Consider the following 20,358-nt stretch of genomic DNA (forward strand, 5'->3'; position numbering starts at 1 on the left):
AACTAAAACAATTCATAATTTTAAACTGAATATAACAATTTGAATATCATAGGCTTAGCCCAAATTTCCAATTTCACAGTTTATTCTCAAAAAATTCACAACCCAACAACAAACCCCCAATTTAAATAGTTTCTACAATTCAAATAAAATCCCAAAATTTTCCAAAATAGATTAGTTATACAATTTAGTACTAGGTCATGGCAACAGAAACATGAAACAAAAATAACATGCCAAAAAGAGATAAGGAGCTAATGGCTCGTTTCCCCAGTGCCTTCCTTGAAGTTCTATAAGATATATTACTTAAAATGGTAAGAGGTAACATGTAAGATCTAATGCCTCAACAATAATTGATTATTCTACCTACACCAACATATCAATTAAAAACCATTTCGCAAACCATATTTAGATACATATACTTAATTTTCACAAATCCTTTCATAAACCATTTCTCAAATAAGGGAGTGCTAGATTTCTATAAACAAAATAATTCACATCAAATAATAATTAAAAAAAGAGATGCTTATCCTATCCACACCCTTATGTTTTCCCCTTACACCTTATTACTGCTAACTAGAGCTTAAACTATAGATACACTCAACTAAAGGTACGTACATTGCCAACAGAGTAGGACTCCCCTCCATAAAAAGGTTCCCATTGTCCCAAGAGCCAAACCAAGGCAATAGGAAACTACATGGAAAGCTAACTACTATGCACATATTGGAGGCGTACCACGTGACAATCAGAATATCAAGTCTCAACCCCTCACATATAGTCATCACATCAATCACCAACCACTTCATTTTCTCATTGCATCATGTTCCAAAAATCATTTGAAAATAACCAATCTTGAAAACAATAAAATTCATTTCAATTCATAACAAAAGATACACAATCAAGCTTGAAAAGGATTTCAGTCATTCTCAAATCAATAGTCTCTAAATAACAATAGTACAATCATCTCTAGCATGATTAAAAGGAACAAAATAATATATTAATGATTTCAAAGAGCAACAAGCATGCTAGAAGGTTTCGAACATGACCTCATAATAAAAAAATCAACAAGTGCTCAATGTGCACAAACATTTCCACATGGGTGTATATATTTATACAATAATAAAACAACAAATATTTCAGTATAAGAAAGAATAATATAATGTTACCTCTTACCTTAGCTAAACAATACCAACCATTGAATGCTCTCAAGAGCCAAATACCTCTTACAATTGCAAATATACCTAATTCATATCACAATTAATTAAAACAAAGTTAAAAGGATTAAATTAAATTAACTCTAATTTCAATCCTCAAAATTCACGTCAATGTCAATTTTTTTTCCAATCTAATTTCAATTTATCTGAAGCTCAACTAATCCATCAGAACTCCAATTTACCATCCAATGGTACCATTTCATCAAAATCTCCTATTCTTAATTTAAGGCTCAATACCCAATATACTCATCTTTAGAATCTCACTCAAATTCCCAATCATTCTTTTGAAATTTCAATTCAAGCCTACCAAATGAATTTGTAAATCCTAAACATCTCATAATCTTTTATTTATTTCAAAATCACTTCCAGAAACTACTAAAAGGCTTACAAGCTCTGAAGCACGGACATGCCAAAATCAGCGCCATGTCCTTGTCGAATATGTATCCAACACGAATACTTGTCCTGTACGCAGATGCAACATGTCCCTTCTTTTTTTTGCGAACGGGCGGACACGGGCGACTGTCGAAGGACACGGGTCGATGCGGGTAGGATATGAAACGCAACTAGTTTCGGGCCTTTTTTCCCTGGATGCCCTACTTCACAAACACTGACCGATCCCTTTCATTCCCAAGTCCTTCACCTGATTCGTGTCACTCTGCTCTGACCCAGCGACCCTCCACTATCGTCGATCGCCGTCCTTCCCTCCTTCTCTGTCGAGCTCGAGCGAGGTAATATTCTCCTCTGTTGCTTTGTCTCTCCAAGCCATTGTCGCTCTCTAACTCCGCCTCCTCAGTCACTGTTTCAGTGTCTTCCTCAGTCATTGTGTTGCTCTTTATCTCTCCTCCTCAGTCGCAACTCAAGAGGTCTTGATCTTGGCTGCTATTCTTTGTTATTATGTAGACAAAGTGATTTGATCGATAGGAGAGCTATTAACAAAAAAAAAAAGTTTGGTTTCTCCTTTTCATCCATTAACTCTAATTTTTTTTCCTTTCATGATTCTATTTAAAAAAAAATTGGCTTTCTTATATAGTCTTTGCAATTACAATAATTGCAAGCTTGAATTTAAATAATTTTTATTTGTTTATTTTAAATTTCTATTAATTCTTCTCATGTTAAAATACGCAAGAAATAGTTTACAATTTTTTAATATTTATTAATTTAAGCTTATCATTATTTTTTGTCACTTGATATTGCTTAATTATTTAATTATTTATATATATGTATATAAATATTTAATATTTAATTATTTATATAGTCATACTCGTATCCTAAAATTTTTAAAAATTGTCGTATCCATGTATCATGCCGTATTGTATCCAATACTCATACCCGTATCGGTGCTTCATTGCTTACAAGTTTCAATTTTCCTAGTCATGTCAAAAAGTCCTTTTTTTGAATAAAATCTGAAGTACTTCAAGGTAACCCAAATCAAATCTAATAATCATGAAATTTTAAATGTAAGATTCTTTTACCTAAAGTTCCTAACTGAAACAATTTCTTAACTAACCAATATTCAGATTGCTCATACCAAAAATACTCCAAAAATTAGCATTAATTCTCCTATAAATAGAAAAATCATCCAAACTTGTAATTCAACCATATAATCAAGTTTTAACCAATATTTCTAGGTAAATTACTAGAGTTCCAAATAATAATAAACTTCAAAAATCAAAACTCTCTTTTTACACTACTTAGAGTTCCTCTAAAATTCTCATGTTCTAATTTGAGTCCAAATAATAAATTCTAAACCAATTAAATCTCAATTCCAACTTATATAAACATAACCCAAGCATTAGAATATCATCAACCACATTAAACCTCAACTTTCTTACAAACCCTAACCTCAAATCCTCAAAATCAAACATTTGAACAGATCTAAATTCATTAAACACTTAATCTAATTCCATTAACATATTTAAAATAAAATAAATTGGCTAAAAAATCCCAAATTTGAAATTATAAAAAGCCTCAAATCTTCACTATCAAAAATTCAAAAACGAAAGGGAAGAAAGTAATTAGAAAAATATTTTGGATATTTACCTAACTTTAGAAATCTTTAAATCATACTCTAAATATCATATAATAGAGCCTAGCTCCAAAAATCTCTCTTTCTCAATCTCACTCTCGCACACGCCACTAGAACCATGAAGAAGAAGAAGCTGAGCACAACAAGGGAGGGGTATATTGGATTGGCATGGGTGTTGAGAGATTTTAAAAGGGAAAATCTCATTCTAGATCCCTTGATCACACTTTATTAAAAAGGGAGCCCTAAAAACTCTGAAAATTCACTGTAAAAGGGTATTGAATTGAAATTAAAATACAATTAAAATTATCTGATTGTCACTATTGAAAAAGAAAACAAAATGCATAATCTATAGTGAAGGAAAATCAAAGGAAGAGACAAAATCATGCGGGAAGGCCCTCTCTCTCTTTCCCCCTCTCTTTTGCCTTCTCTAATATCATGATCAACTAGTAACTTCTCTAACCTCTGATTCTCTTCTATAATGGGCTTCAAAAATCCCTCTCTGATTCTCTTGCATAATTGATTGAATGAGTTGCTTTGGCTTCTTCATGCATCTGTCCTCTCTTCCCCATGATAATGAAATATGATTCTTTTCACTATCATTATCACCCCCTTTTCGCTATATTTGTTTTTGTTATTCATTTGCCAAGTGTTGTAAATTTCCCTACTTTAATTATTAACTTGTAAAATTAACAGTGGTATGAGTTGTAAATTTGCCTACTGTAGTTGTTTACATGTCCAATTATAAAGTGTTGCTAAGTAATTTCAATTTCAACATGTACATGTGCAGAGACTAGTGATAAATGGCTAGTTCATCTGGGAACGAACTATACTACATCTTCTGTTTGAGGGGGAATTTAAAAGTGTAAGGGGAAATATGATTTATGTGGGTGGTGTTGTAGTTGGAAAATGGATAAATAAAGAGGTGACATACAAAGGACTTAAAAGTATGGTAGCAAATGAGCTATATCTTGAATATAGGGATTTTAACATGAAGTACAAAGTGATTCTAGTTGGAGAGACATTATGAGATCTTATAGATGATGTTGGAGTTGATCAACTAATTGAGGACAACAAAACTAATGATCATGTGTATGTTGGAGAAATACCGCAATTAGACATCCAACAAGAGTAAGTTATGAATTGGCTTTTCTGTAATTTTAAAATTTAGATTAACAAAATTATTAGTTGACATACATTGAGTTGTTAATTTCCCTTCAACACTTGTTAATACAGCATACTGGAGTTGTTGGACCTGCAGAGGGAAATTTATTGAGTCCTCCCAATTTGGTAACAACAAAAACTCCTTCTCCCTTGCAAAGTGTGCCACCAAGTTCATGCATTTAGGACACACAAAGATCCTGCAATGTAGAAAGCTTAGTTGAACATAGTTTGCCTACACCAATACCTAAGATGAATGGCTTGAAGTGGAAGGATTTGTTTATGTCAATTGGGCAAACATTTCCTTATGGTGATGACTTTAGAGATATGTTGTTCAAGTATAATGTAGCTCACAACTTTTCTTACGGCTTGGTGAAGAACAATAAGAAGAGGATAATTGCAAAGTGTCAGGTAGAGGATTGTCCTTGGAAAATCTTAGCCAATCTGGTGGGTAAGGAAAATTCATTGCTACAAATAACGTCATTTAAGCCAGAACATCTCCACACTGCACTAGACAACCTAGTTGTCCTGCATAGTAAGAGATGCAAAATGAATTTAGGAATCATAGTAGATGAGTTAAGGTTCAACATTGACAAGGTGCCCTATGATGTATGAAAAGGCTTGGAAAGGGATTATGGGGTCAGACTCAACTATTAAAAAGCCTATAGCGAAAAACAAAAGGCATTGGTAAGCATCTATGGTCTTCTAAAAGATTCTTATATGCTCAACCTATTATTTATGTGGACAGATGCCATTGAGTGGACCATACAAGAGAGATAGGACAAGATAACAAGTTTGAGCACTAGAGATAGAACAACAAAAAAACAAACCTTATAGAATCATTCAATGCTTGGATGATGAAGGAGAGGAAGCACATGTTTTCTGCACTAAGGCATTTTTGTAAAAAGGAGCCACCTGCCACGGCCAACACATCATCCACTGTAGTAGAAGACATAGAGCGACACTCCCTTGATACTAGCCATGCACCACAGTGCATGACATAGAGTGGATATTCTCCCCTCTATGCCGTTCGCCAAGGTGCATAGCGCCATATTTATCAAAAATAGTGCAATTAAACATTGAAAGGGCATAACTTTTCATACACATATCCAATTCGAATGATTCAAGGATCCACACAAAGCTTTCTGAATAATATAGCTAATGGCTTTTGTTCAACAAAAATTCCTCTATATAAGAATTTTATCCATGATATCCCATTTAGGGATAACACACACTTCCAAATAACGTTACACTTCTTAAACCAAAATCCAAGGCCAAGAGCTAAAGTGTAAGACACTTGACCACATCACAAACATGCCAAAGAAAAAATTTAATCCACATATTGGCACATACATTTAGGACTCCTACATTTGAGTTACAGCCACTCAACATAGTTATATAGTAAAATAATATAATTCACTATAATCTAATAGTTTACCCCAAAATTCTTTTTAAAGCATTTAATCACAATAAAATATAGCCATGAATGTTAAAACTATATCATCACAACTGGATATGAGTTTAATCAAAAATAGAGAGTCACATGCTCATATTACAAAGTTAGTTCCCTAATGTTGGCAATATCAATATTAAAAACATAATTGTGGCCTAGCAAAATAAATGGTGTCTTATACACCAATATACTAGATCAGGATGACACCTAAGAGGTAAGGTGAATTAGATGTTCAAACATGTAACTAGACTTATTCCTAACTTGAAGAAAGCAGACATAAAGTGCAAATTAGAACTTGATGAATTTTGAATTTTGGGAAGAAAAGCAAGACACAAGATTTATCCTAGTTTAGCTTTGCCACTTGCTTACATCTAGTCCTTAAGAATACACCAATCTTAATTCAACAACAACACTTGCTACACCAGCAAGCTGTTACAATACACTTAGAAAAATCTCTTACTAAGATTTCAACTTTTGGAAAAACAATAATCTTTTCACAAAATGACTTTCTAAAAAGATTAGATATGATACAAAAAAAGTTTATAAACTTATGAGAGTTGTTTCATAAAACTGACAAAACGTAGGCAAGAATTCAATGAAAAACCCTTAGTAATCAACGAATGTGTTGCTCACTCACTTAAATAAGGTCTTATTTATACTGTTAGGTAATTTAGACCATTAGGAATACTTAAGGAAGAGATTATAGCCCTTAAGGTGTGTAGAACTAAAGAATATTAGAAAAAAACTACTTTTCCTGCAAATTTAATGCAATGTCAGAAGCCAATTGAAGCATGAATTGATCTAAAATACACATGGAATGGCTCTAAGTTAAATGATTCTGGTTCACTCATGATAGTTCAAGTATGGAACTATTATGCTCTTAAGCGGGATTTGAAAGGTAGAAGCAGTTAGCCTTTTTATGAGTCAAATCACATGTAGGTACCTATGCATCCAACTGTGAAATGGATAACAAGAGCACTTAGCTTCTCTGTGAGACAAAACATGCTTGAAACACACTGAATCAAGCTTGATTTGGCTTGTTCAATTCTAAAGCTCTACACATTTAATTGAACCCAAAAAAGGCATCTTACATTTCAAGCGTGAATCACACCCTGATTCAAGAGTGAAATGTCACTAAGGCAAACTCAAGTTGACACATTTGACAATTCAAGCATGAGAGAACAAATTGCACTCAAGCCTGAATTAGATCATAGAAGCATCTCTAAGACATTTCCTACACTTCCTTGCCAAAACATACGTGAATCATTTTTTATTCAAACGTGAAATGACTTACAGTGTATTGTCTAACTTTTATAATCTAATTCGAGCAAGATTTATTCTATTTCAAGTTTGAATTGAATCCACTAAATCCTATCATGCACTATGGATAGCCAAAACATGCATAGATCTAGCCAAATCAAGCATGAATTGGAACAATGAACTCAAGTGCATTTTAAAGCCTTGTTCAGTAAGAAGCATTGAAAGGTTTGGATTGGGACTGGGATTAGAGAAATTGTAACATCCCGAATTTCTAATCCTACTTTAATGACTGATTACGGAATGAATTAATAATTTTGGATAGTGAAATGTTGTATTGACTCATTGAAATGTTATATGAATATATATGAGTGGAGGAATGACATTGCGAACAAGAGCGGGTGAGCAAAGTAAAGATTTTCCTCACTGTGCCACACGCCATGGCTGAGGGTGGATGCGCCACGGTGCATGGTGCAAAACTCTAATAAGTGAGAATCTATCCAGCTCGTGAAAAACATAAGAGAGATCAAGTGAAGAGGGGTCAAGTGTGGAAAAGGTGCCAACCTCTGCTAGGGCAATGATTTTCGAGTGAAAGGACGACGTTTTTGACCTGTTATTTATTAGGTAAGTCTCGTATTGCCTTAACCTCCGATTCTACCGTATTTTCTCTTAATTTAAATTAGTAAGAAATTGAAGTTGAAATTTTAAGGAGATAATTTCTTACCCCATAATAATAGAGAGGTCCTCTGGGACTAAACTACTACTTTGTAATTGGTTTAAGTCGGAACAATAAAATTTTAAAGGTTTAGATTTGATTTGACCTAATCTAGAGAGAGAATAGTAAAAGAATTTGGTGGTGAGGAAATTGATATTTATTCTGAGTGATATTTGGTAGTAATGCACGTGAATGAATGTGATTAAGGGAGATGATAGTGATTAGGTGTTAAATTGCTGTAGTTGGCACTTTTAGTCGATGAGGTCATTGACTCTAGGTGCCTAAATTATGTAAATTATTGTGTGCAACGAGTTGAATAGCAAAAGGAACTTGAATAGGGTTGTGGAACATGGGTAACCCTTTCTATTAGACAGAAAAATTGAGGTAACCATATAGTTTGCTATATTGATTAGCTATTATAACTATGTAGAAGTAAATATGAAATGGTGAATTTGTTGTTTTATGAGTTTTGTGCATAATTTGGTATTGTAAACAATTTTAACATGAAAATCGATTTGTGAAATAAAATTTGAAAGTTATTGGTTTCGATTGATATGTATATGTACATATTTATGTATGAGTATATAATGAAAATTATGAAAATAGTAATTGATATGTTGTGAAATGTGAACAAGCATGATCATAGGGGGTGAGAGTTCACCCAGAATATATGTGAATGCGTGTGTAGGGGGGATGTAAGTGAACAAATCCATATGGTCAGGCTAGTATCATGGAACATCCAATGCAGCATTATACGGGCCGGTACCATGGGTAATCCGGTACAACATTATATTGGGACTATTACCATGGAACATCTGGACAGTCTAGCAACTCTCTAATGCCCATTAGGGTACGGTTACGTGTCAACGACAACTCTATCATAAGTCTGTGAAATGAGGAAAACCATAATCCGAAGGTGGGATAGATTACCTTTGGCCAAGTGTTTCTACTACCGAAAGCGTGCTCAGGTCAATGAGTGATTGACCCAATAGAGTCTATGGTCTCATGTCAGCAAATTTTGAAGGATCGGTGAATAAATGATCATGCTAGTGTGTGAAAATGTGTGAAAAATGGTTTATATGAGAAAGTTATGAGTTAAGCTATGTTATGATAAATAAATATGCTATACTTTGGTTTTTACTACTTTAACATGGTTATTTGTGCTAATAGACATTGAATGAGCTATATTAGTTAACAAGATTTTAATCTCACCCATGTTATTTATACTTTTCAAGTTTTAGTACTGGTAGACCAAAAGAAAAGGAAACAGGCTGAGTAGAGATTCCTTTAAAAGGCCCATTGTAAGCTGGTGTAATGAAATCAAGTATAATAGTAGTGGTTTGTATATAAGTTTCCATAAGAACCAACCCTTGTGCATCACTTGTGAATGTGTGTGTATGTGTGATTTTTGAGATCTAGCCCACTGTATGTCTATATGTGTGTGTATGCTGTGAAAATGATGTTGTGAGCTAGAGGATATGTTTACAGATGTGTTATGAGCGGTTTACAAGCCAAATGTGTGTATGTGTATTATATTGTATATATAATTAGTCAATCAGGTGTACATTATCTATTTGAACGTGGTCAAGACCCTAAAAGTAGCCAAAAACTTGTGATTTCGATTGGTGTTGCTCAACTAGTAAATTAACTTAAAACGTCAAAATGCACTTAAATGTTCAATTTTTGAATGAAATATCATATTGAAATGAAACCAATGTCATTGATTAGATTTTGCAACAAACTTCATGTGGGCGCTTGAACCACCCCAATTGAACATCAGATGCAAAAACGGCGCACTTCCAAAGTTCGTATCAGAATCTGAAATTTAACAGCAAATTCTAATACGTACACCGTGATGCATGTATCAACGAAAGACCACATACCGTGGTACATGGCACAGAGCGGGCAACTTAGGTCTCTGTGCCACATGCCATGACACATGTGGCACAAGCCGTGGCACATGGTCCCTCTTGTGTCTTAATTTGGTTATACTGCACATGTTATCTTATTGACCTTGAGATGTTATGGTATAATCTTCCGCTATGTAATATTTTACAACTTGAATATAATATTAAATGATTTTTAAAATGTTTTATTTGGGATCCCAAACTTTTAACATAAATGATTTTGAATTGATTAATAGTTTGCGAGGAGGATCATATAATAATGTCGTTGAGAGCATTACAAAAACCCACTGATTAAGTGTTTGGTAAGGTGGTCTCCTTATTCCTTAGGTTTAGTGAAACCTATGTTAGTGGGATTAATGAAACTATAGGGGAAGTCGCATTGGAAATTTAAACCTATGATTGAAAGTTTTCATACCAAAATACCCTCTATTGATAAACAGATCTTCTACCTCTCATTCTTCTTCTTTCTCTATTCTCTTTAGGCCTTCATCTTCCTCCTTCTATCAATGAACATATCTAACTTCTCCCTCTATTAATAGTAATAGCAATGACTATCAATGGCAGTTAGGTTCAAGTTTGAGATCCATTAATGGTTAGTGGTTCAAGTTTGAGTTCACCTCTAAAGATTGTAATGATGTAGAAACATCGCCTTTGATGACAACTGTGTGAGATATTTCTTCGATAATGTCACGTTAAAAGCATCCTTAGCTTTCAATGAATCAATAGCTTAGACCAACTCATCTTTATCTCTCAAGATTTATGCCAAGTTTGTTGAGCACCAACATCCAAGAAATCTGAGACCTTAAATGAGGCTATGATTCATTTCTAGGTTCTTCAAGTTTAAGAGGGTAGTCTAAGGTCTTCAACGAGAAATCTAAGGCTATTTGTATTCCTTATTCCTTCCATCTAAACTAAAGCTAGCTTTATCGCTAGCACAAGGTTAAATTGAATTTATTCCTATGTATTATTGAATAGTTCTTCTAATAGGTCTTGCTTGCTGACTGTACATGCAATTGCTCTATTGGATGGGAGTAGGAGAAAGATAGAAGCCTTAAAGAACTGCTTATGTGTATGAGGGTTTAATTATAAGTTGACAAGGTTACTCCAGCAAAATCTAAAGCCTTCAATGATAGCTACTAGTTAGGGAAGAGGACAAGGGCATTTGTGTCTTTTTAGTTAATTTTTGTTTGATTTTAGTGTTATTTTTTTTATTTCTACAACATACCACACATCATTTTAAAATTTATTCTCACTTCCAATGGCACCCTCAATACCACTCCCAATCCCATTCTCAATCTTGTAAAATTCAATACTTTATCCAAACAGGGCTTAAAGGTTTAACATTTAAGATCAAAGAACTTATGAGCCTAAGATTGATTCTAATGTGATGTATTTTTATCATTTTCAAATCATATGATAGCTTTCATAGTTTTCACAATTAAATCTAAAAGAACAAAATAAACATCTTATTAAACTAAGTCTTCTCTTGATCTTCATACTTTTGAGGTTTTGTTATTTCAATGATTCTCACAATTTGCACGAGTGGCAAACACCTTTTTCTTGGTTTCGTGATTATCAAAACACATGGTTCAACACAATACTATGCTTCCAGTACTTCTTTGGATGACCCTCTCCTATAAAAATATTAACCACGAAGAATGAAACACAAAGGTGCTAGTAACTAATAATAATTTTCCATAATGCATGTGATGAAACTAATCTTGCGATTGCTAAGTGGGCATACAAAACATGTTTTCAAAAAATTTAAATATAAGAACACCAAATAACTTATCTCCTCCATACCCTTTGGATTGGTGTCCATGCTTGGCACCTAATCTACTCAGGCAAAGGTGAGCTAGTCGAAGCTATAAAAGTCATTTATTGCTTCCAAATGAGGTCATACCACGAGGCACAAAATTCAATTCTCAACGTTAACCGTCCTCCTAACAAAACCCATATACGGCATGCAGATAGAATTTGCAAACAAATGCAATTGCTAAAAAATAACACACTTCCACTAAAATCATAATTTCATACCCAACATACTTATATACAATTTTACATCCCATTAGCGATACATTTTTCTAAATAACAGTTATACATTTTTCCAAACAATAGTTATATATTTTTCTAGACATGCTTGAGATATTTCTGAACAATTATACATCTAAACAATTTCATCATACTTCCAAACAAATAATTTACTTCCTACCAACACACACACACATATTCCATGCAACAAATTACTTCACCAAAACACATATAACTAATTAAACCACACACATTATGGCATAATAGTAGAAGTTACCTTTGCTCCTCGCAATCAAAGTTTCTCAGGCAAGTGACTTCTTACTACCAACACCTTCCACAGCTTTATCTACACACAACACAATGCTAAACATAGTTAATACTTGTGATTAGCGCTAATCACACCTTAATCTAAGGTTAAATTAATTAGTTTAATTCAACCAACACTATTAAACCCATTTAAACATACGTTAGAACTTAATCATCTCTAGCATCATTACACATAAACCTCCAATTTCAATCTAAATCACCCAACAAAACCTAGGGTTTTGGATATACACACCCTACAATGATTATCATTATGAAAATAATTTAAATATTACTTATTTAACCTCAAATATAGATCTTAAAATTCGAACCCAAGGGCTAGAACCCTCACCTTAGAGGGTAGGGATAAGTTTAGATAAGCTTGCCTTAGTAATTGGAGGCTCAAAATCAAGCCTAAATGATGGGAGACACAAGTTTTTTGCACCCCGAATTCTCAAAATCTCCCTCTATTTTTGTTTTTCAAGACAAAATCTGATATTACAAAAAAAAAAAAAAGTTGGCTGTTTGCTGCAGCGAACAGTACAATTTGCAAATTTTTACTTAAACCCAATATTATAGGAATTTGGACCCCAAATCAATCTCATACATGATCCTTAGCCCAATTTTGATTATAATTAAGTGCCTAAACAATTAATTAATCTTGATAAACCTCAATCACGCATGATATCTCAATTAATACCTTGAAATAACAAAATTATAAACTAACTCCTCATTACACATATTCCCTTAATTAAATACTTAAATACTCTTATTTTCTTAATTAATTTATAACTAAAAATTAGGATATTATATCATGGGTGCTTAGCGCAATTCTGATGGTTTTATTTTTTTGGATTTAAAAGATGGTTAATTTTATCATTTCCCTCAACATTTTAATTTTATTTCACTACACTTGAACTGAAGTGAAGTTTTAGAGTTTTTGGACCTCACTTTTTAATTTAGTGTGGTCAAAGGGTCCAAACAAAAATTTTTCCTTTTGAATATCCAAGTGGGCTCACAGTTATTTCACCATTCATTATAGTATTTTTTTTTTTCAAAAATCTTTTTCTCCCACCATGCACTCTTCGCCCCTTTTGTATTACATATATTTTTCTATCTTTATTTTGCATCACTCACTCTTATTCTTTTGTATATTTGACTTAGAAAATATTCTAACTCTCTTTCATAATTTTTTAACATATATTTAAAATTATATTTTAGTCCAAAATAAAACTCTGCTTGGATAAGTTTTTTTTAACATAATTTTCATGATATCCAAATGAATATTATCTCTTTAGTGGGATATAATTCATACATACATACATACATACATACATACATATATATATATATATATATATTAATCCCACCAAACCTTATAAGTTTTTTTCATCTTTCCAAAAATCTTAACTGAAATTATATCTAAGTTAAGCTAAAAAATCATCTCTTAATTAGTTCAATTACCTTCAAACATTCTCTCTAATTTTTATTACCTCTAATTGACTCCTGAAATTTAAATTAAAATGTTACAATTCTTCCCTACTTTTGAGAATTCAGTCCCCAAAATTCAAAACCATAATCAACATAAACAAGTTTCTCTTATTTCCTTTTCACGTGAATATCCAAAAATTATTTCCTATATAACTATTTCCTTTATAACATTTCCCATAATCCATTGATCTTACTCCATGAGTCCAACCATTCATCTTTTATTCATTAGGGTTCTAATAACTAGATTCAAAGTGTATACTATCAATGAAATCACATTTACCACACAAAAATCACGTTTAGTACATGTACACAATTCCATACAAATCTACTAATTAGAATGAGTTCCTTTACGACCAATGTAAACTTTTTAAAAGATAGTACTATATATTCTAAATTTTATATTGGTTTCTACTTCACTTCCAAGTTATCCTTTTGCTCAATTCACTTTTCTCAGAATTTACTTGCAATGTTTATCCTAGGCCCTGGTATGATAAGGCGCCATTATCCAGTTTTGCTTGTACCTTATTTGTCTTGAATTTGGCATAATATTCCATTCAAAATCTTTTCAAAGCTTTCAAAAATTATCTCGTCAACTCTGCCATTTGTTACATACCTCAATTAATTCAACTTGTTAGTACAAGTACTAATCATATGATTCTTTCATTTCTCACCCTTAAAAAAAAAAAACAATAAAGAAAGAAAAAAAAAACTCATTCATCTACATGACATTTTATTGATCTTGACCCCAATCGATATTTCCACTTACCCAAATATACCCCTTAAGTTTCCTAATGGTTACTACACAACTCATTTTCATATCTCAAATAGGTTCTTAGGGAACCATTCTCCAAAATATACTACAGAAAGACAAGTTCAATTATTTCTTACAAACAAAGGCATCCTGAAATGCCCTTAGTCATGTCAGGCCTTCAAAGAAAACTAAGATGTAGTTGACAGTACACCCTATGTCATTTAATCCGAAGGAAGCATAAAATGGCAAGCAAAGCCAACCCAATGACCTTTAGGACAAGGCACAAATGATTAGATCAATGCACAAATACCTTTAAGACTATGCCAATCTATGATCTAACTCTTGAAATTGATCCTAACTTTTGCCATGATCATGTTAAAACACTTTAAACCAATCAAGATTATGTTATTAACTTGAGTTTAAGACTTAAATATAAGCTAATGTCATGGATAAGCATAGCAAGAGATTGAAATGAAGTGCATTTACACATCAAAACTTTGAAACATAAACACAAACACCTTAAGTACACGACCAAGTCAAGAATCACATATTTTTCTCCTTTAAACAAGAAATTTGGTCAAGATGACAACCAAGACCTAGATTGAATCATCAAGAACCCAAATCAAAGAATCAAAGAAGAAGATGAGAAGAATCACAAAAAACTGAAATCAAAGGAAAGGTTTAACGACTAAAGTAGTGGCTTCATGTCCTTGGAAAGCTTAAGAAATCTGGACTCTCATGGTAGTTTCCTTTACAATCACTACCACAAAAAACACTTTTCACACCAAATAAAAATGGCTTTTTACACTGGTTCTAGAACTAGTGTAGAAAGAGGGGGTACACCGGTTTTGTAACCAACGTAAAAAGTTAACTTTCTATAAAATCAGTGTAGAAAGGGCACCTTCTACACCGGTTATAAAGACAATAGGTGTTCTAGTTACAACCAGTGTAGAAAGTAAATTTTTTACACCTGTTATCTTTATAACCAGTGTAGAAAGTGGCATTTAAAAAAAAAAATAGGGGCATTTTTCTCCAATCCAAAAAATGTCCCTATATTTTCATCATTGCATAAATTCTAATATATCTCATAATAACTGATAGACTTTATGAATTTTAATGATTACATAATTTTAAAACATCCAAAAACATTGAATTTCTTAAAATAAATAAAAAGGCCCTATAAATTATTTCAAGAGATACATATATATTTCTTCAGTTAGATCAGCATAAGATACTAATATAAAAACTTGACTATAATGTTTAGTATATTAAAAACTTGTCATATTGCGGTCAATGTCCATGCTCCTCAACAGTTAATGGAAATAAATCCAACATAAATCCCAATAAAGACAAGTTAACAAAAATTTATGACTTTTTAAATGATAGACAATATGACAATATATTAAATATACTGTTATGGAAGCAACCAAAATGGCACAATGGTTAGCTGTTTTATTAAAGGGTAAACATAACTTTTAATCCATGTACTTTACTCGCGTTTTGCTTTTGGTTCTTGTACTTTTTTTTTTCGGTGTTATAGGTCTCTACGCTTTTGTTTTTCATTACTTTTGATCCCTCTATGAGCAAAGTATAGAGACCTTAGAAGGATCCAAAATAATGAAAAATAAAAGTATAGGAATCTAAAACACCGGGAAAAAAAAAATGCAAACTGCCAGTAAATATAGGGACCAAAAGTTATATTTACCCTTTATTAAATATTAAATATAAATATAACAGTTACAAAGGTGTAAATTTAAAACAAATAAAATTATGACAAAAATATATAAATATATATACATACTACTTGATCACTTGATATATGGCCATTTTGATCTTTGTCAAAAACCTTGAATGCATGCCTCCTTCAATTCCTTCCCTTCATTAGTCTCCTACATGAAAAATAGTTCAGCAACACAAAACCAAATAGGCATACATATGCTTCATGTAATTTCTTCCCCCGCTTTTCATGAAAGTGTGTTTAGACTTTAGAAGAATCATAACAAGCAGAAGGATCAGATGGTTCTCATAGAATCAATAATTTCAACAGAAAACTCTTGGTGTGGTTTATTGGGCCTTTTTATTTGAGTTTGAGGTACTTGGATAACCCATCAAATGCAAAATAACTCAGTCTAATCAAATTCACGTACAATCTGGGAGGATAAATAAGATCCCCAAGAGCCAATGATTCTACAGATCCTAACAATCTACAACAATTCTTCATGATCCTAAATGAAAACAAATTCAAATTTGCTGCAAAAGATACAACTTCAACATGAATACAACTAATAAATTTCGACCCTTTCATCTGTCATGCTAGAAGTTTAGTTATCTGTTTAATGCTGTACAGGGAAGACAAACAATCTTGATTTAAGAATTGGGATTGATGTCCAGCCAAAAAATGAGATGATCCAAAATCAAGCATGAGAAGGTCATCGTGCAAGATCGATAGCTCAAAAATTGGATATCAAATTCACTTTCCTTCAAAATTATTGTTGTTTTTGACAAGTCAAATATAACTTCTTTTCATTGATTTGGTTGAACCGTATGAGATAAAAAATCATGCATGGGAGACACTCAAGTCATTTCAAGGATAGAGGGATTACGCACCTCTACATGGGAGTCTCTATGGCAGACCTCCTCTGCCCCACAATCAATGCTTATGTAACCTATAGATGTTCAACTCCAATAAAATTACCAAATTAAAGCCATTTACTTATAAAATATAATAGAAACACACCCACATGACATATACATGACACCATAACAAGATTTTTTTTAGAAAGAATCAAAAGTATACCAGAACTATTGAGAGTTATATGATCCAAGGGACCAAATTTGTTTGTTCATCAGGTACAATTAGTCTATTTTTGTATATAATACCATTGTAAAGTCCTTATTTATAAGGTAAAGAGGGTAACTGATTTTTGGAATGCAGTGAAGGAACAAATTAAAATCCTGAGTTGAGACACTAAAAATTGACATCATAACCACCAACCACGGAAATTCTAAATAGCACTAATATCATCCGTGCGATTTTCAATGCTTTGATATGTACTTTTATACTCATTAGCAGACTTGCATTATCAATCATGTCCACTAGACGTGTAAATTAATTTTTCACGATTAAATGCGTGTTTGGATACGTATATAATCTATTTTTTGACTCAAAAAATCAATTTAGTTGAGTTATTATCCAAAAACTGAAACAGCCCGTAATCGATTTTTTGGTTAAAATTGATTTTTTTTCAAAAGCTAGCAATTTGAGCTTCTGAATCAAAAAGCGTTGGGAAAATTTACAAAGAAAGGCCCCAGAAAAAATTATAAAGCACAAAATTTAATAAAAACAAACCAAACTCTCTTCTCTTCTCTTCTCTTTTTTTTTTCAATAAAATTAAAACTTTGAATTCTCAAAAAAGTTGTTAGCATAAGTTCCCATCAACCACCACCCTCCACTTAGCACTTACTTTAAAACTAATTCAAATAAAATATTAATTGGTAGAAGAAAATTAATTTAATTTAATTTAAAATTTAAGGTTATTACAAAGATTGTTGCAAAGGTCCACAGAAAGAGAGATTTTGCATCATTCGTTACATTGCTACATTTTTCATGTCGCTAAAATTCCAAACAGTGCTTAACATCTTTATCAAATATAACTCATATCTATGATGTCACTAGAGATCAATTTATATATTATCATCTTCATTAATTATTATAAAATTAATGTTTGATATTTAAGAATTGAATTTTTTTTCTTTTATTAAATTTATTTGAACTAAGATATGCTGAGTTATCTATTTATGTAAATTAAATTGTTAATATTAATATAATTTAAATTTTTATAATTAATTGGATATGTAATTTAAATAATATATTTTACTTCCTAAATAAAATGTAAGAGCTTTAATAATATTAGATATAAATTTATCAATAATTTAATTTTGAAAGGCAATATCCTTTATGATAATTTACACAACTAAAATTAATTTTAAATAAATTATCTAAACATCTTCAATTTTGTTAAAATCAATTTTAAAAAAATAATATATAGATAGATTGAGTTATAACATAATCAATTATAATTAAAATCTACTCTTTCCGTTCAAAAATATAAGACATTTTTACTAGAATCTCACCCCCAATAAAGTAGTTATCTATTTTCACACTAACCTTGTCTTTCTATATTTACCTCTATTAAACACCCTACAATAAATATAAAATCATTCATCAATAAGGACACTTTTGAAAAAAAAAAAGTAATGATTACAATACGAAAGATTAAAAATGCCTTATATTTTTAAACATTCAACTCCTCAAAAAATTCTTTATATTTTTGAATGGAGAAAGTACCATTTAATCAATTATTTTCATGATCTATTATACCCAACTAAAATTCAAACGGACACTAAAAACTAAATACCTGATTGGCAATCTAGGCTTGGTCTTCATAGGACGTGGTGTTTAGATTTTCTGCAATATACAAAAAATAATCAATGATAAACATATCTTTTCATACAAAATAGTATCTTATAAGTAAGCCCTTCAAGCAATTTAGAAAGGTCCAGGCAAACCCAAAATTTAGTTGAGCACAAATATACTTTCCATTAAAGAAGTATATACCTTTATAATGTCACATCAAATTGGGAAAAACGCACATACTAAGCCCATTGATAAAACTTATATAACATTTGAAACAATTCAAGTTTAATAAAAAAAATAATTATCAAGAAAATAGATTTCAGAAAATTGAGGGAGGGGTGTTTCTGTGTGTGTGTGTGTGTATTCATGAATAATTGAAAATTAGTGTTAATAATTTGGATACCCCCTCTCCCTGTACGTGTGTGTATAATTGTACATATAGCTTTCAAGATTAAAATTAAAATAACTCGCAATAAGATATATATATATATATATATATAGTGTTGTGAAGTAGAAGGAAGGCGACGAAGCTTACTATTTCGGTGACAACATATAAAATAATATGAGATCAACCAATCAATAATTAATTAATAATATAATATAATAATGATAAATATGCTAAGAACCTGTGTTTTTTTTAGATATAAATCTCACTGAATGAATAAAACACAATAATTTTTTAGATATAAATCCTCAAATACCTTGTTCCAAATCTGGTCGAGGATCTCGATTTCAATACCCCCTCCAAATCTTCCATTATCAACCCCAATGTGGTCCAGGATTGCAAAATCGCCAACCTTTGCATTGAATGAGTCCCTTAAAATTCAAATTGAGAGCTCTTGGTTTTTCCATCTGGATCCCCAATACTCCATCGCGCATCATGAGTTCTGAATCTCGCTTCTTCTCACCGATTCAAAAATTATAATTACAGATCTCACAATCACCCATTCGAGTTTCATCCTCTGACCTTCTTTCTTAGATATCCCTATCAGTAACGATTCAGATCTTGAAAGCCCCATTGATTTTTTAGTTGCTCGTTGTTCAAAAACCAAGGATCTAAAATCTAATAAAGTAAGAAATCACACTGTTTGAAATGGAGTTCAGCAAAATAATTGTAATTCAAACTTAATCGAACAAGATAGAAAAAGAAATATGGAACCTGTTCAAATCAATAAATCAGAAATCACATAGATCGAAGAAGAAACACATGAGAAGAAGAGGAGAAGCCATGGAAGTTGATGCAACACACGAGAAGAAGAGAAGAGGCGTCAACATTGTGAAGAGAAGTAACAGGGGTGTCGTTGAGGAGACAGGAAAGGATGAGCGATGTCAATCGGTGACTTAGGGGTTCAGGTGTGAGATTTAAAAATTATGGAGGGGGTGGGAGGATGAGGGGGGTGGGTACGCAAGGGGGTGTCGGGGGAAGGGGAGCTGTGGGGCGAGGGGAGCTGGGAGTTGTGGGAGGAGCTGTGAGGGAAAGGAGAGGGAGCTGTGGGGCGCGGGAGAGGGAGAAAGTTGAAGAGAAAGGGAGGGAGCTAAGGGAAAATAAGGGTTAGGGATTTTCTTTTTCCGATTAAAAAAAAAATCAGATTCTTTTTATAAAAGATGATGTCTGCTGCTGTAGAAACTAAACCTTTTTTA

The 20,358-nt window shown here is 32.2% G+C and overlaps 1 long non-coding RNA gene across 3 annotated transcripts; it reads right to left on the bottom strand.

Annotated features, from left to right (window-relative positions):
* Positions 1-1,026: 1,026 nt before the first annotated feature.
* Positions 1,027-20,174, bottom strand: LOC129309390 (uncharacterized). Of its 3 annotated transcripts, none has more exons than XR_008592909.1 (9): positions 19,877-20,174; positions 19,419-19,773; positions 18,719-18,768; positions 16,908-16,966; positions 16,102-16,189; positions 12,033-12,101; positions 5,223-5,331; positions 4,429-4,592; positions 1,027-2,134 (listed from the first exon to the last, which is right to left on the bottom strand). It is a non-coding gene; the product is annotated as an uncharacterized LOC129309390 (long non-coding RNA). The 3 variants fall into 3 exon arrangements; XR_008592907.1 differs by having other exon boundaries at positions 19,419-19,780; positions 19,877-20,173; XR_008592908.1 differs by lacking the exons at positions 4,429-4,592; positions 5,223-5,331 and having other exon boundaries at positions 19,419-19,780; positions 19,877-20,170.
* Positions 20,175-20,358: the final 184 nt, after the last annotated feature.

The sequence above is a fragment of the Prosopis cineraria genome, unplaced genomic scaffold, assembly GCF_029017545.1.
Source record: "Prosopis cineraria cultivar Desert tree isolate PC_DT_omini unplaced genomic scaffold, ASM2901754v1 PC4, whole genome shotgun sequence".
Classification (NCBI taxonomy): Eukaryota; Viridiplantae; Streptophyta; class Magnoliopsida; order Fabales; family Fabaceae; genus Prosopis; species Prosopis cineraria.